Source organism: Camelus dromedarius, chromosome 12 (assembly GCF_036321535.1).
Source record: "Camelus dromedarius isolate mCamDro1 chromosome 12, mCamDro1.pat, whole genome shotgun sequence".
NCBI lineage: Eukaryota > Metazoa > Chordata > Mammalia > Artiodactyla > Camelidae > Camelus > Camelus dromedarius.
In genome coordinates this window covers 54,587,021-54,605,017 of record NC_087447.1, presented here as the reverse complement: position 1 = coordinate 54,605,017, position 17,997 = coordinate 54,587,021, and the positions used below count along the sequence as shown (strand labels likewise).

At 36.4% G+C, this 17,997-nt stretch overlaps 1 protein-coding gene across 1 annotated transcript in view; it reads left to right on the top strand.

The window, feature by feature from the left end:
* TENM4 (teneurin transmembrane protein 4) overlaps positions 1 to 17,997 on the top strand; it is a 2,614,938-nt gene that overhangs the window by 125,502 nt on the left and 2,471,439 nt on the right. The window lies entirely within an intron of this gene.

Below are 17,997 nucleotides of genomic sequence, written 5' to 3'. Positions count from 1 at the left end.
TTTCCATACGGACCCATGCTTTGCTCTGAATACATATCACCTAGATATTCAAGATATTATTAAATCAAAAGATTATATAAAACATTGAGATTGGTACTAGAGAGAGCTTTAAGATAGGGATATAATCCCTAGAAAGAGATTTTTTTGTCTCCCATTAATGGATCACACCAAATGCCTAAGGCAGAAAGAGATGTGAAGAATTGTGTAAACTGTCTTTCCTTTTATGCAGACAATTCCAGTGCTTTGTTTTAACTTGGTAATTACATATCTTTAGTCAGAATTACTTACATCCTTACTCTTTGTTTGATAACTTACAAGTGAGACATGTTTAGGACAAAGACACCCTGCGAGAGTCTAATAAAGCACTTATGAATTTCTACTCACAGCTACTACTACCGTTACTCCCGCTGCGGCTGCTAATTCCTGACACTACTGTTACTGCTGCTGCTGCTCGTGCTGCCGCTGTTCTTACTGCTACTACTAACATTGCCCAGTTCCTCGGCATTATAGGATTGTTGTGCTGAGTGCTGCACTCACCTGAGTTATCCTGTAACCCTGATAAGAGCACTACATGTAAAGAAATTGAAGCTTAGATTGTCGAAAGAATTGATTGTTCTCCTAGTAGGATAGTTCGTCTCTTGGCTCCCTGGGAGTCGAATTTTGGCTCTAGCAAATTATCTGAAAATTACTTTGGATGATTCAACCCACTCTGAGCCTCAATCCCCTCATCTATTAAATGGAAATAACAGTGTCTCCCCCATTGGAAGGGGTCTTATGAAATTGAATGAAATAGTAAAGAGAAGCACTCTAAACAAAGAACAAATGCTACCTATTATTATTTAATGGATCTGCCTTAGTGCACAAAGTTTTGTGTGACATCATTAAGCATAAGCAGTTATCCCACAGACGCTGATAAATGAAGCCTGGTTATAATATGCTAGGTCTAAAAATGGTAGAGCCAGTGTGTCAAAAGATGAACCAAATACCTAATCGGAGCAGAAATTTTCTTGCATCTTGAATGAGAATGAGGAAGTAGGTCAATACCAGAGACCAGCAGGAGCTGGGGCAGAGGCTCTGGAAAGGCTCCTCCACCAGAGGGCAGCTTGAGCACTTGCTGGACTGAGGTGTGTGTGAGGCCAGTGTCATCACTAATGAAAAGCTTTAATTTAATACATTTGGGTCTTTTTCTAAGAAAATTTACTTGTTTGCATGTCTGATCAAAGCAGAAAACTTCACTGAATGGTATTTGCCTTTATTAAATGAAGAAACAAATTTCTTCTGTATAGCACAGAGAACTATATTCAATATCTTGTAATAACCTTTAATGACAATGAATGTGAAAACAAATATATATATATAGAGAGAGAGAGATAGATATACACACAAACACACACACATACACATACACATGACTGGAATATTGTGCTGTACATCAGAAATTGACACATTGTATCTGACTACTTCAATAAAAACAAACTCCTCTTTAGCAGGAAGAAAAAGAATTATATAGAGTTTTTCAAGCGTTCCTTCTTTGGGAGGAGTTTCTCTCAGCAATAACTGCACACATGAACATAAGTACTTTGATTTGTGTTTGTCAGTGTATATGGTTTATGCATTTGCAGGCTATGTGTATATGTATCTATCCATCTATGAGCATGTGTTTGCATGTGTGCTTATACATATTTGTTAACTAATATTTTACAGATATGCATTAGATTCCTGTTAACCAACTTTCAGAACTCCATGTTCACCACACACATTTTCAATTTTGAACAAAATTTTCCAGTAATAAATATATTTTTCTTAATCATTTTTGCATCTGGATCTTTACAAGAGTCTTTACATTTTGGTTTATACATGAGGGAATTGAGGCTTATGGATTTTATTTTATTTTTTTAACATTTTTTATTGATTTATAATCACTTTACAATGTTGTGTCAAATTCCAGTGTTCAGCACAATTTTTCAGTCATTCATGGACATATACACACTCATTGTCACATTTTTTTCTCTGTGTTATCATAACATTTTGTGTATATTTCCCTGTGCTATACAGTGTAATCTTGTTTATCTATTCTACAATTTTGAAATCCCAGGCTATCCCTTCCCACCCTCCACCCCTCTGGCAACCACAAGTCTGTATTCTCTGTCTATGAGTCTATTTCTATCCTGTATTTATGTTTTGTTTTTGTTTGTTTGTTTGTTTGTTTTTGTTTTTGTTTTTTAGATTCCACATATGAGTGATCTCATATTGTATTTTTCTTTCTCTTTCTGGCTTACTTCACTTAGAATGACATTCTCCAGGAGCATCCATGTTGCTGCAAATGGCATTATGTTGTCGGTTTTTATGGCTGAGTAGTATTCCGTTGTATAAATATACCACCTCTTCTTTATCCAGTCACCTGTTGATGGACATTTAGGCTGTTTCCATGTTTTGGCTATTGTAAATAATGCTGCTATGAACATTGGGGTGCAGGTGTCATCCTGAAGTAGGGTTCCTTCTGGATACAAGCCCAGGAGTGGGATTCCTGGGTCATATGATAAGTCTATTCCTAGTCTTTTGAGGAATCTCCACACTGTTTTCCATAGTGGCTGCACCAAACTGCATTGCCACCAGCAGTGTAGGAGGGTTCCCCTTTCTGCATAGGAGGCTTATGGATTTTAAACAATTTCCCTCAGGCCACACCCCTATATGTGCATGTGAATGCAGTGGGAACTAAATTCTGTGGCTTTTCAGTTGACACTATACCAAGCTCTGTCACTCATACCTTACTGTTTCAATTCAAGTTAAAAAATTAAACCTCTCTCTGCCTCACTCTCTTTCTGTTAGTAAGTTATCAGGTTTTCCTACAGAATGATAGACATTCTTGTACATTTTGCTACATGTGCATACATGCATATACATCTATCTGCAAATGTGTGTATATAAAGCCATATGCAATTTATCATACTTTGATTTCAAACAAAGCTGAAATAACTAGATAATTTAGATTTAGACAAATTTAATAAGCAAGCACCTATAATATAGATGTAGTCTACTAGGATATGTATAGATAAGAATCTTACTGTCTTGCAGTTAAGATAATTCTGATAGTGGATGTGCTCAGCATGGTACAGGAATGCAGATCAGGGAGGAGCTCTTTTACGACTTTTGTCATGATGGTTTTAGGAGACTGGATTCATCTGATACAGTTTAACACAGAAAACTGGCACCGTTCCTTTTAATATAAGCTCCATGGATTAGACAGTTCAGAACAGATGTCATATAATCTATTATTTTGCCCCTAAGATAACACATTGTGTATAACTCCAAAGGTGCTTTTAAAATGATTCTAACAATGTTGTGTTAATTTCTGGTGTACAGCATAGTGATTCAGGTATGTATATATTCCTTTTCATATTCTTTTTCATTATAGGCTATTACAAGATATTGGATATAGTTCCCTGTGCTGTAGAATAGGACCTTGTTTATCTTTTCTGTATATAGTAGTATGTATCTGCAAATCTTGAACTCCCAATTTATCCCTCTACCCCACCTCTAATATTTTAAAATACCAAAACTCTGCATTCTCATATAACAACGTTGAGTTAAAAGGTTCATTTTAGAGTGTATAATTTAAGTTTTTTTATTCCATAGAGAAGAAAACTGATACATTGATGTAAAATTAGTTCACCAAGGTCATAAGTTTAAAGAGACATCAAAGTATCATAAGAAAGTGCCATCCTATTTGTCAATGAAGAACAAATGATTCCATTTCAAAACTATAATGAAATGTGATTCAACAAAATTTAAATGAATATTATCAGCCTCTTAATTTATGTTAATCAATTAATTAAATGTGTATATGATAATCATCTATTCCCACCACAGCTTATCTGCTTCTATGTCTCCTGTGAGTATTTGCATTTGTTTTGAGTAGTGGAATTTAAATCAATGAATGTCAACCCCAAAGATTGAAATTCTTAACTTGATATTTAATATGTGTTAACTCTGACAGTCACAATAGTACTCACACTGACTGGAGCCACTGTTTGAGGTAAAGAATGCTGAAGGAAAATACTGTAGAATCATAGCTCTAGAAGTTTCCTTCAGTGACTAGTTAGAATCGAACTTTATAATACTTCTGTGTTTACCAGTCCACCTACGTTTCCACATATAGTATCTAATATATGCCTTAGATATTGACAATCTCTATTCGTGATATAAAGTGGCTTTTGGATTCTAAAGAATTATGACTCGATAAAAACTAACAATCCTGTAGTTAGTATATGTAGGAGGGATAAGTAGCTTTAATATGAAAGACTTATAAGAAATTCCACAGAAGGTTTGCAGTGTAATTAATCGATCATCTGCATGGAGAAACACTTCTAAGCTCTATTTAATAACATGGAATGTAACAATTCTGAATAATTTCCCACAATCAATTAAAAAATCTTTACCACTTTAAATTTGCATACCACAAAATAGCAAAATAATTCTATGGTGGCCCACTTTGGTTTTATTGCTAGTACCCATCAATCAGTGAGTGCAAATTTGTTTCCATATCTTTGCCTCTGAGTATTGCAAAACAACTGCAAGTAATTTAAATGCAGTACTGACTTGCCATCTCAAGGCTTTAAGAAATTAGACATTTTCAAAAGACAAGTGGGAAAGTAGCCCAGAAAAGAATTTGGATTTGGAGATGAGGGTAACAGGAGAGTTTAGACTTGTCTGAAAATGCAGAATTGATGCTGACTTCATAGAAAGAAATGGAAAGGAGTATTAGTTGAAAGAAAGATGTATCAGGCAGTTGTTCAGAAATGGTTTCATTTACAGTACAGTTTCTTACACAGAGGCCTTCATCCACTGGTAATTTCCTTGTTCCCCCTTTCCTGGGAAATTGAATGTAGTAGGAACTCATTAATATCTATCAAGTAAATACACAAAGCACATGGGGTGTATATCATTAAATGTATTTATATAGAAATGAAGGAACTGACATAAATTATATCAGGGTCTTCTTAGCAGTGACATCTCTGATAATTGGATGCTGGGAAACAGTGACCTTGATTTTCCCTGTGTCTTAAACAGAAGCTAACTGATGCTGTCTTAGGAGTCTTTCCCATCCAGTTAAAGTATCCATCTCAAAGACTAGGGTCTTACAGTAGTGTGCAAACTGATTGTTCAGGTTTGGTTGAGGGATTTTGTCTTCCAGAAACCTATAAACACACACACCCACATTCACACACACGCATGCTATGCAGTATGCAATGGTAGGTACAAGACGGGGCACCCACAGTAGAAACTCTTCTTTAGAAAAGGGAAGAATGTGGAAACCACAGCAGTCACTGGCCCATACCATTGATAGAATCTTACTTGGTAGGTATTGTGAAAAACTGTAGTTGAAAAAAAAATCCTTGAATAGAAACTGGATGTGCTTTTTGAGATAATTCCTTTGTCATTATTCCACATGGTTCCTGGTTCTGAGTTCCGGAAAGTTCTTTCTTGTTCAGTCTCCTCAGTGGAGATCTGAAGTGAGTTTTGCAAAGTGTACCCTTTGGGTTGCTGCTTGTCAGTGAATATTTAGAGGCCTGAGAACTGTTTCCCAGTCATGGGCTTTTGGGGCAATATAAACTTCCTTGAAAACTTTTGAGGGAATTTTAATCCATTGGCCTCCATAAATATCATGCTAACATATAGTCAGTCAAAACAACTGAATTTCTTTCATAAACACAGATCTTATGTCTGCATATTTCTTTGCTGCTTCCTCAGCTCCACACATCCCCCTTCTGTTTCTCTCTCTGTCCCTCTCTCCATTCATCCTTTTCTCTCGTTCTTAATTTATTTTTTATCAAAAATCTTAATCCCTTTGTTCAATTTATAATTGTTAATAGAGTTCTGTTTTTCCAAGTATTTATCAATCTCATTTCTAACTGCTTTAAATCCAGAAACAATGAACTTTTCCAACTCTGCAAAGCCTCAAATTTTCTGGATTCTCTGTTTCCTTCATTTATGCACTCAAAGCAAGTAATTCTTCTATTTTCATTTTTTTTTAATGAAGTATAGTTGATTTATAATGTTGTGTTAGTTTCTGGTATATAACATAGTGATTCAGAATATATACATTTTCTTTTTTATTATAGGTTATTCCAAGCTATTGAATATATTTCCCTGTAGGACCTTGTTGTTTATCAATTTTATGTATAGTGGTTTGTATCTGCTAATCCCAAACTCATAATTTATCCCTCTCTCCCTTTCCTCTTTGGTAACTGTGAGACTATGAGTGTATTTCTGTTTTGTAAATAAGTTCATTTGTCTCATTCTTTTAGATTTCACATATAAGTGGTCATAGGATGCTTGTCTTTATCTGTCTGACTTACTTCACTTAGTATGACAATCAAACTCTAACCGTGTTCCTGCAAATGGCATTATTTCATTATTTTTTATGGCTGAGTAGTATTCCATTGTGTAAATACACCACATCTTCTTTATCCATCTGTAGATGAACATTTAGTTTGCTTCCATATCTTGGCTGTTGTAAATAGTGCTGCTATGAACACTGGGGTGCATGTTTCTTTTCAATGTGGAGTTTTCTCTGGATATATGCCCAGGAGTGGGATTCAAAGGGACTAATTCTTTGTGGAGCTCATCTGTTTTGTTTACTGTCTTACTTAACATGGAAAGTGATAGCTAACACATGCTAGTATTTTGGTTTTTCCACCTCTCTCCACTTGAGCTAGAGACTTATGGGCACTTGGTCTGCCTTTCAAGTTATTATAGGCAAGAGCTTTACCAAGCATTTTACCACTGAATTAAATGAATCTCCGTTTTTCCAGGGGCTCCAATTCACATTTCCTTGTCACTTTCCAACACCATGTAGTTCATATTTTTGTTACAACAACATCTAACTTCAATGAACTGATTTTTGTACCATTTTGCATAAGATATTCTGCAATAATAAATAGACCCAAAATGTATAATGGATCAAAAACAGCCTGAGGTGGAGTTTTCTGATCTGTAAGTGGTTCTCTTCTTACAAAGACCTGTCCTCTTATTGGTCCACCATCCTCTATGGCCTTGTCATCATTGTGCCTTGCTGACAGGGGAACTAGTATGGGGGCCCACAGGGAACACACTCACCTCTTGAAAATATTGGCCTCAAAATGATACATATTACTTCTGTTCATATCCCATTGACTGGAACTCAGGCACATGGCTACACCACACTGCAAAAGAAGCTGTGAAATGTAGTCTAGTTGTGTGTCAGGAAAAAAAAGAACAAAGAAATGTTTGTTAACATCTTTGCCTGCCATACTTCTCTTTGACAATTTCTCTATGGTTAAGGTAGCCTGATCATTAAGAATAAATTGATGAATTAAGCATTATTTTCTGTAGGAAGATGAAGGTGGTGAATAATTGATACAGAATGGTTATGTGGTCATATCATAATTCTTTTTTTTTTTTTCACCAGTTGGATAAATTGTAAGCTCCTTCAAGAAAGGACTCAGAGTCTTATATCTTAAGTATAGATAGTGGCTTAAATGTGAACATGGTGGCATAATTATGTGAAGAAATAATTGTTTTTCTATTCATTGTTTAATGCTCTAGAGCAGAGTTCAGCAGTTTTTTCTATATGGCCAGAGAGTAGACAATTTAAGTCTTTTTGTCCATGTGGTCTCCGTCACAGCTATGAAAATCTGTTTTAGTGCAAAAGCAGTGAAAAACAATAAATAAATGAATAAGTGTGGCTGTGTTCCAAAAAAGTTTATTTATAAGAACTGACAGCAGTCAGGAGTTTGGGCACTGGATGTAATTATCACTTTGCTCTTACCAGTTGTATGATATAAAACAATTTTCTGAGACTCTCTGAGTCTGTGAATGTAATTCCAATGTAAAGTAGGATAGCTATAGCCCATAGTTAGTTTTACATATTATATATGATATTGTATGAGAAGCCCCATCATTGAGCCTCGAGCAGAGGAAATGCTCACTCAGTACACACCTGTTATCATTGCATCTATTCTGTGTAAATGTTTATAGATAAGAAAACTAATTTTGAATGTCTTTTTAGTATTTTAATAGAGTTAAATGACATGGGAGAATTGAAACTACATTATTTTTCCTTTTAGTTCTCACTATGATTTCGACAGTGGATACTCAATAAATATTTAACTAAGGACTTGAGGACTGGTGCATCTATGTTGTCATGTACTAGTCACAAGAGGCTCCATAATGGTGCTGTGGAGCAGTGATTCTTAAGCTTCCCAGTGTTACATTATTTCCATTATTGTATCAAAGAACTGGGATCCCAGCATGATGGAAATAAAAGAACACTTTATTCTGAGAAAGATATGAGGATGTTTATAGACATTGTGTTGCTGCATTTATCCTTGATGGTAAATTTTAAAGACAGGATTACTGCTTTCGTATTGATGGAAACCATTTTTATAGCTCTAGCTCTAAAACAAATAATTTTGCTCAGTTTTGAAATGTATAATGATATAGATGAGAAAAATGATATTGCCATGGTAACTGTAAAGCCTAAAGATAATAATGATTTTTAAATTAAAATAGTATTATTGTTATGTGGGGTTGGTAGGAAAAATCTGCAATACTGGTTAAAGGATAAGTGAGGGATGGTGGATTATTAAGAATTTTTTGAAAAACCTATAGCCCATTGAGATATTTTCTTGTCCCTCCCTGGTTATGCTTGTAGTTGGTTAAAAACAACTCTATAGAGAACCTGCGAGAAAAAAAAAATCTGTATTCCCTCCTGGACTTCAAATTTATGTGAATAGAGTTTTTTAAAAATTTTTTATTGAGTTATAGTCAGTTTACAGTGTTGTCTCAATTTCTATTGTACAGCATTAATAGTTCAGTCATACACATACATACATACATGAAAATGAATAGGTTGCTACAAGATATTGAATATAGTTCCCCATGCTATACAGTAGGAACTTGTTTATTTTATATATAGTAGTTAGTATCTTCAAATCTTGAACTCCCAATTTATCCCTTCCCACCCCCTCACCTCTCTGGTAACCATAAGTTTGTTTTCTATGTCTGTGTGTCTGTTTCTGTTTGAATTTAAAAAATCCTTCCCATGTTCCAAGAAGAGTGGTGGTGGGTAATTGGAGCATCAAATGAATGAGATAACCCCTATATATGAGATGCTAATATTCTAGTAAAGCAAACAAGTAAGAGGGTCAATTTAATACAACTCTACCAGTTTTAGAGGTGGAGACAAGGTACAACTGAAGCAAAAGAAGAAATATTAAGTTCAAATTAATGATTCAAAGACTGGTGTGTGAAATGAGTCTCAAAGAATAAAGATGCCTTTCTCAAACAAATTAAGTTGAGAATTCTGAGAAGGGAATTCCAGAAAGACATCTAAAGCAAAAACCACTGACATGGCTTCTTCTATGCTGCTTTACCTTTACTTGAGATTGCACGTGTTTTCTTTGTCCGTAAATACCTTTGTTCTTCTTATCTGTCTGGTGAAAATGTTATTCTTCAAATATCAGCTCAGACGTCTCCCGTTTGTGAAAGCTTCCCTGTCCTTGACAAGCACATTGAATCAACCTCCCTTTTGTTCAGCAAATGTCATACTCCTGCTGTAACGCACACCACTCTGCTTGGCAAATATCTTTCCCCTTGCTTATTTTCCTCATTAAACTAGAGTCACTTTATGGACAAGCACAATGGGAAACAGTATGTCCTCACACCTTTGCTGGTTAGACAAATGAGTATTTTCTTATTCTATTTTGAATGATAGTTTTTCATGCCCTACTAGATTGTTGGTTTCTTACTGGTAGTCATAATATCGAGTCATCTAATATCTAGCTTTACATCATCTAGGGAACTTAACACATTGTTCACATAGGTTAGTGAGTATCAGTTATAAACACTAGATGAATCACTTTTTGATTTGATTCTTTTTATTGCTTATGTCACATGACAAAAAGGTGATACTTTTATCCTTTTTCTTCCATCACATTGTTTAAACCACTTGACTATTTGAAAAAAAAAAAAGAAATAAATTTAAAGCAACACAATTAAAACAATATTTTTAAAAACTCCATACCTTCTTTTCATATGTTGAAGTAACACTGTAGTTAGTCATTTCATATTTGTGTGTAATTATAACTATATGGCAACTAGAATTAAATTTTGTCTATTACAGTTTTTTCTTGCTTTCATCAAGAAATTAAATGCTTTGAAAGTATTTAAGTCTAGCCCAGTGAAGAAAGTCTTGGACAGAAAAAGATATATGAAAATCATCACAGAAGAGCTTGGTATTAAAAATGTGCTCTCAGCTACTTAGACCTCTCAGATCAGAATTTACAAATATCCCTGCACGTACAGCACTTACAAAGCACTCTGTCTATAGGACTCATATAGATCATTTTATTTGAATCTGTTAATACTCTTGTGGGCTAAATACAGCGGTTACATTATTATCCCAATTTTAAAGATTATGAAAAGATAAGTGACTTATGTGAGATCACCCAGCTAGTAATTGGTGGAATTAGCTTTAGAACCAAGCTCTTTCTAATTTGTTTATCAGTCTCTGTCAGTTAGGTATAGTGACTATCTGGAAGAAAGGTTTAAAAGATGCTAAATAATTTTGTGGAATCTTGTCGATTACTTAAAAGTATCACCTAGAGAAATAACATGGTATAAAAAGAGAGCGATAGGTAAAAAACTCAGAGGGCGAGTATAGGGCCTTAGCACAGACTTTAGTGATGCTTCTAACCAGATGGAAGTCACTTAGTCTCACTTTTTTTCATCTGTATAATTGAAATGGTAGTAACTTCCTTAACCATCCCCCCCAAATTGCTGTGAAGATCAAAAAGTTTTATAAACTACAAATCGTTATCTAATCACAGAATATTATCAAAAATTGCACAATAATAGAGGGGTGGTTATAACTCAATGGTAGAGCACATGTGCAAGGTCCTTGGTTCAATCCCCAGTACTTCCATAGAAAAAAAAGCACAGTAGTAGATGTAAAGAGGATATTACACCTGTCTTTGTGGTTAGATACCTGAAATGAGTTTATACAGTAGTAAAGATACACGTTCTAACCATGGCTCTGCTGCTACTTAACTGTTATGTCTTTGAAAAACTCCCATGACCTTTGTCTGTTTCCTCATCTGCCATATTAGGATAAACTATATCATCTCTAAAGCTTTTTTCTGGGTTCAAGGTCTGTGATTCAAAGTGAATCCAGCTACACTTTTTTGGCTTAGACTCCATAATCATCAGCAGAATAAATTGCAGAGACAGCTGGCTGGGGTTAGAGGTACAGTCTCTGGCCACAGAAGAGCATAAAACTAAGGGGATCATGCAGCCATCAAACAGATGATGGACCTCTCATTAGCAATGTGCTGAAGCCAGTGACATCCAGGGACAATTGCGGCTGCATTTCCTCCACATTCGGATGTCTGTTCAATTAGTTTTTCTGTGCTAGCTCAGTCCGAACTCATCCTCTGAAAACTCAAGAAAGCACTCCTTGTTTAATAATCAGAGTTTAGGAAATAATCATTAAGTTCACACTTTATACTGCATCTACTATGTGTATAACAGCATGCTATGCAATGGCAAAAATTTTAAAAATGAATGGTACTCATCCTTCTGTTTTGGCAGGATTTTGTGCTTTGATACCAGAGAGCTTTGTGTTCGGCCCCATCTGTGGCTTATTGGCTATGTCTCTTTCATGCCATTTATGTTCACTGTATGTAACACCATACCTGACAAAAATAGATGCTTATTATGTGTTAACTAAACAGATAGCTTTTGACTGTGTCATTTTTTCTCTTAGTTTCTTCAGGTAAAATGGGAATAATGACCCCCCGATAATAATGACTCAAACAGAGTGGTTGTGATGAGTAAATGACATAAGAACAGAAAATCCTTTCAAGGGTAGAATTGCTCAGTAAACATACATTTCCTTCTCTGGCACAAACTCTCCAACTTCTTTTATTCTAGGGTCAGGGGAAGTAGAGAAGACTTTTACCAACACATGTTTTAAAGTAAAATCATTTATAAGTAAACCAAATCAGAAAAAGTGGTAGTTAAGTCAGACTGAGAGAGGAATATAATTGGCAGATAAAAAGCAAGTAATTGAAAGCCTTTGAGGCACCCAGTTCATTCAGAGAGACACGTACATAAATAAGCCAAATACCAAGCACAGTGGAAGCCTATCCCTCTGTCCTGCCTGCCCACAACACTGATGTGCTGCCGCAAAGCTGAGAAGTCTGCACATACTTGCAGGGGTTGCCCAGGATTAGAATTACACAGAATGCATTCGAGAAATATCCAGAGTAACCAAACAGCAGGGATTCTGTTTCTTTTTTAATCAAAATAGCATTATCATCTAATAAGAGCTTATAGCTCAGAGTCATGGAGACACAAGTTCAATTCCTCTGATACTTCTGTGTTGTGAGAACTGGGGCAAGTTATTTAATCTCTGTAAGCATCAAATGTTATTATCTTAAAAAATGGAGGTGAAAATACTGACTTTGCTGAGTTATGAGGATTTAATGAAATTATATACCCAGCACACTGTGAGAACAGACTACTACCACAGTATCTGAGATGTAGTAGACACTCAATGTGTATTATTTGATAAACTCAAGGGCCACTGAATTAATAATGAATTGGGAGAACATCACTTCATTAGAAAAAAATGATGATTTAGTATGAATTTACCTATAGCAATAGCTGGCATTTAGTAGGTACTTAATAAGTATTTCCTTCCTTTGACTTAGGAGAAGAATTCTTAGAAACATAATCGAATGTTTGACTACAACTCCTATAATTAACATCAGCTGGACTATTGAAGGTCAAGTTGATGAAATCAAACAGAAATAATTCAGAAACCACAGTACTTGTACAAGACTCAACATTTAGAGAACATCTTAGTGCCTCTGTTGTTTATGGCTCAGAACACTTTATTTCCAAGGTTAGCCAAGCTGACTTTATAATCATGTGACCAGGGCAGTGCTTAGAGCCCTGGCACTCAGAAAGGCCCTTTTCTAGGGTTGTGAAGCCCAGTGATGGCCATTTTGAAATTCTTAATGATTTGATCTTTGAATTTGTGTTCTGAAAGTGAATTCTGATGGCACAATGGAACATCTTTTGGGGAATCAGGGCTTTGGCTCGTGTATAATATTGCCTCCCACCTCCTCTCCACCTCCCTGGGGTGGATTCTGTTACCTGCTCCCTGGCATCCCAGGTCCCTACCTGCCTGGCTTCCCCTTCTCTGTCCTGCAGCTATTGCCTCCGTCCACCCACGGCTGCAATCTGATCACATGAATGGGGAAGTCCACGTTCTTCCATTGCACTGCCATTACCCATGCCTGATTTGGTCACATAGATGGAAAGGTTTAGAGTCAGGCATACACCCTGCAGTTTCTTGGGCTAGGGAGGGTACAGCCACCCCTGACCTTGGCTGGCAGTGATGAAACATTCAGCAGGTGTGTCAGCATGGCACTCTCACCCACCATCGAAGCTGGGTACTGAGCACATCCTGATACACAGGAGAGGTTTAATCCCTTAGGGGTCATCTGTCTACCCTGTGTTGAAACAGTGGGTCCATGGGAAGGAGAGATTGACTTCCCCACCCTAAACTTCATTCACATTTGGCACTGGGCTTGACAAAGGATGTGGCTTGTCCTGCATGGTAGGGAAACAATATGGCTGAGGCCAAAATTAGCACAGGTATTATATAGCATGACTAAAGCTGGTCCTCCTCATGCACGCACACCTAGACACCTGAGTCTTCTTTGAGCACAGTGCTCCTGCATCTATCTACATATGCGGCATCTTCACTTGGAAGCCCAGTCCCAAATCCCTCAAACTCAGAACAGCTTAGCTAACACTGAGGATATTTCTACCCCACCCTTCCCCAACTCCCAGTCTGATTATTCTCTGAGAACTCCATGGTCATCTCATTCCGTTTTACAATCCAAAATCACAGAGTTCCAATTGGAACTTTCATCTTTCTCACCTTCATGTGTGATAAACCTCATTGCGTCTCCATCATCATCTTAACACAAGCTCCTACAACTTGCTTTATCTTACTGCATCTGCTCCCTCCTGTCCTTTGTAACCAAGGTGATTTTTTTTTTTGCAAATATATTTGATCACATCATTCCTCTTACATTAAACTTTTAATAACTTCTGATTTTTCTGAAGGAAAAAGGAGCAAATCCTTAGCTTGGCTTACAAGACTCTGTACTGTCTATCCCCTGCCTACCTCTAGTTACTGCCTATGATTTGGTCACAAGCTTCCTTTCCCATTCCTTGGAATATAAAGTTGATCTTGCTGGCTTAGTCATCCACCTTCCCAAACTTTTAATCGACTCCAACATTTCTTCAGATTGTGTTTGACTTATTGCTCCCTTGGAGGTGGCTGCTCTGATTTTTCTATTACATACTACATAAAACAATGAAGCATGCCTTCATAATAACACATTTCTAATTTTTATTTATATGTGTGAATCTTTAATTATGTCTACCTCCCTTCACTGGACTATGGCTAGATGTGTTGTATCTTCAGGGGTTCTCACAGTGAGAAGTATACAGTAGATACTTAATAAGTACTTAATAAGAATGAATGAATGAATGTGCATTTACCCTACATTTTTCTTCAGGAAACTTATAAGGCAAGCAATATACACAGTGCATACAGTCTAGTATGTGGCACGACTAAGAGTCATAGGTTAAGACTGTGCAACTTTTGAAGAATTATTTCACCTCTCTGGATCTTAGAGGTTCACAATAACCTGCAAATGGTTGGAAAACAGCTTGCTAAAGCTATTTGCCCTTTACTAGAGGATTCTGTTTAGCAAATATCACTTTGTTTTGGCTTTGTATTTTCACTTTGTTCATGTGTGAGTGTTAATGTGTGTGTGTTGGAGAGGTTTGGTTGTGTAAATACATGGCTCATTTTTCAATCACTATTTTTCTTTACTTGCTAGGTACTTTACATGCTCCTGCCTCAGGATATTTTTTAGGGTGCAAACTATTCACCAGATCTAGTAAGGATAGTAAGGTAGCTGTGTGTTTCTGTGTGTATGTGTTTGTGTGTGTGTGTGTGAAGGTATGTGAGTTTAATACTTTATTTGACCTTTTTTTTGTCTCTTCATTTGTTTTTGTAAAATCAGAATCTTTCCTAGAAAACTATGTGGTTTCTGTACTGACCTAATACTTCCAGTTATTAAACTGTCACCCAGAAAACACCCATGGGTACCAGTCCCATTTGTTATAACTGCATCGAACCCTCAGGCTTCACCCCATGCAGTATCTTCATTTGATTCTCAGTTCTAGAACAGCTGAGCTGTTGTTGGCCTTGTGTCCATCCACAGTCCCTTTGTTGTTGGAGAATAGGTTCTTGCCTCACACAGCAAAGATTTCAAGAGTAAGACATAGTGAAGTGAAAGCAAGTTTATTTAGAGAGATACACACCCCATAGACAGTGTGGTCTGCCTCACTCAGAAGGGAAAGCAACTTAGGAGATACACACTCCATAGGCAGAATGAGGGCCATTTTAAAAGGTGAGAGGGAGAGAGGCTGAAAGGTGTGGGGGTGTTTAGTTTAAAGTAAAAGTAGATACACACTCCATAGACAGAGTGTTTGGGCTGTCTCAGAAAGCAAGAGAGAGAGTGACCACAAGGTACAAAGTTGTTAATTCGGGGGGCTTGGTAATTTCATATGCTAACAAGTAGGAGAATTATTCCAACTACTTTGGGGAAGGAGCAGGGATTTCCAGGAATCGGGCCCCCACCCACTTTTTGACCTTTTATAGTCAGCATAGGAACTATCATGGTGCCTGTGGGTGAACCACGAGGCTTCGGGTCTACTAGAAGTTGAATCTTCCACCATCTTGGTTCTAACCAGATTGTCCTGTCTTCAATTGCTGTGTTATTCCTTCAGTGGTTGTGCCCTGCCCCCTTCCCTCCTGTCTCACCTTAAACTTTATGATCGAATTAAATCCTCCAGTTTATTTGTCTGTCTTCTTCACAATATTGCAAGTATTTTGATGGTAGAACAAGATCTCTTTAAAATTATGTTCCCTGACCCTAGTCCATAGGTCTCACTTATTTGCTGGATGAATGATTAAATTAGACCTGGTAATATGATCATTTAGGATTCCCCACCACCTTATCTTAGCTTTGCCCTATCCAACTCAGCCTACCACAGACCCTCTCCAGAAGATTCAGCCCGCCATTTGTCTACTTTTCTTCTTTTTCTTTTGCACGTGGGCTAGAGTCTAGGACATTTGCAAAACAGAGCATTGCAAAAATTCAGCAGTGATTAGGACCCTTTCACAATTCTTCAATGGTGTTCACAAATGGAATTTGGAGTTCAGAAGTCAGGCAACTCAAGTGGAAGCTTTGGTGATCTCATCTGTTTTCTGTGTGTGTTTGAATTAGTCAGTTCTCTTTATCAATAAAATGGGCTTGGTAATAATAATGATTTTGCATGTCAGTTGTCAGAACCAGGTGAAATATTGTAAATGAAACCGCTTGGTAAAGAATAAAACATTTTTTCATGCTAATTATCATTTATTTTTATGTACTGGTTTATAAGTTGCTTTATTGCAAAAGACTAGTCTGCAAATGTGACTTTTTGCAATATGATTAACCAATTTCTATTCTGAAAGATAATTACTTATTAATAATTCTCTATAGAATAATTCTATACATGGCTACCAAGAAGAATTCTGATTTTGTGACTTTAAAACACTGAATCTAAAATATGGGTACATATTAATTATATGATGATGCTGATGGTAGCGAATTCTATGTGTATGCCCTGCTGAAGTGTTAACTGTCTTGTCTGATGCTCAAAGCATGACTTGAGGTGGAATTCCATTTTATACTTGAGGACACTGTTAAATTAATAAAAGGGCACTGAAAATTTCAGGCCTATCTTTCTCTCTCTCTCTTTCTTTTTTCTTGGGCGAGAAAACCAGCCAAGCATTTGTGATGGCATTACTCACTGCATACAATCCATAGATAAAATAGCTCTTTCAAGTGTTGTGGGGAAAAAAAAGTTATTCAGATTTTTATAATGCTTTCAAAAGATATTTTATTTATCTTAAAAATGATTATTCCCATTCATTGGGTTCCAAGAAGCTTTTTTTTTTTTTTTTTTTTTTTTTGGCAGTGGAGTTTAAACATGCCTGGCTGTTAGTGGTATGTTTTACTTCTTTCAAAAGAGAAAGCAATTGTCTTGATAGATCCAATGGAAATTTTTTTAAAAAATATTTCTCTGCAGAGAAATTATTTCTACAGAATATTTTGCACAAAGAAAACACTCCAATGATAGAAGCCTCCCTTGTTTCTGATATCAATATCTATCTTTCTCTACAGGAGGGAAAAAAAAGATTATCAAATAATGTGATTTCTTTAGTGGTTGTGAGAAAAGAGCCTTTTCACCATGACCAGTTTGACAATCTCTGTGAAACCAGTGCATCATTAACAGTAATGGCAAGCTATTGATGTTTTCAGGGTCTAATATGTTAGAATAGTAGACTTGGCCACGGCAGCTTTTTCTAAATATTTCTCAGCATATTGAGTAGCCTAGATAACAAGCAAGTCAGCTGTGAGTATTACCCTGAGACCTAACTTGAAGTTTCCGTGTGGGATCTATAAAGTTACCAGTGTTAAAGGATTGTGATTCCGTCTTCCTAGCCTCATTAATTGAAATGATTTTAGCCCACTACCTTAATCACGAAACTTTTCCTAAACCATAATCATATTTTAAAAAATTTTGACATCCAAGTGTATATTCTCATAAGGTGACCATTACTGGAAAATTTAGTTAGAATTAAGCTTTAGAATGCATTCTGAACTTCAGTGGGGGATAGATTTTATAAAACCTGTCTGCAATCTCCTGATCCTTTGAATCCTGAACTGGGGTCCCTGTAGGCTTCTAAACATATTTTGAATACAGTTCAAACCCACACTCTATACTTTGACCTCTTTTGGATACAAAGAGGAA